Below are 228 nucleotides of genomic sequence, written 5' to 3'. Positions count from 1 at the left end.
TGGTGTTCTGAATAGTCTAAACATCACGTCCAACTTGTTGGACGAGCAATTTTGAACAGTTGCATGTGAACCTCTTTGCATTAAAACACTTGTCTTCTCTCTCTTCCTTATCCTTCTCAGTCTTTGCCAATTCAAGAAACTCCTTATCCCTCATATAATCTGTACGCCAGTGATCCTCCTTGCCCACAATATTCAGTTGGTCTTACCCCAAAGTAGGCTACTTACCAC

At 41.7% G+C, this 228-nt stretch overlaps 1 protein-coding gene across 1 annotated transcript in view; it reads left to right on the top strand.

Annotated features, from left to right (window-relative positions):
* The window catches only part of LOC119592199 (tRNA (uracil(54)-C(5))-methyltransferase homolog), a gene marked incomplete at its 3' end in the record, with an annotated part of 3767 nt that overhangs the window by 907 nt on the left and 2632 nt on the right, over positions 1-228 (top strand).

Source organism: Penaeus monodon, chromosome 29 (assembly GCF_015228065.2).
Source record: "Penaeus monodon isolate SGIC_2016 chromosome 29, NSTDA_Pmon_1, whole genome shotgun sequence".
NCBI classification, from domain to species: domain Eukaryota; kingdom Metazoa; phylum Arthropoda; class Malacostraca; order Decapoda; family Penaeidae; genus Penaeus; species Penaeus monodon.
This window is presented reverse-complemented; position numbering and strand designations above follow the sequence as displayed.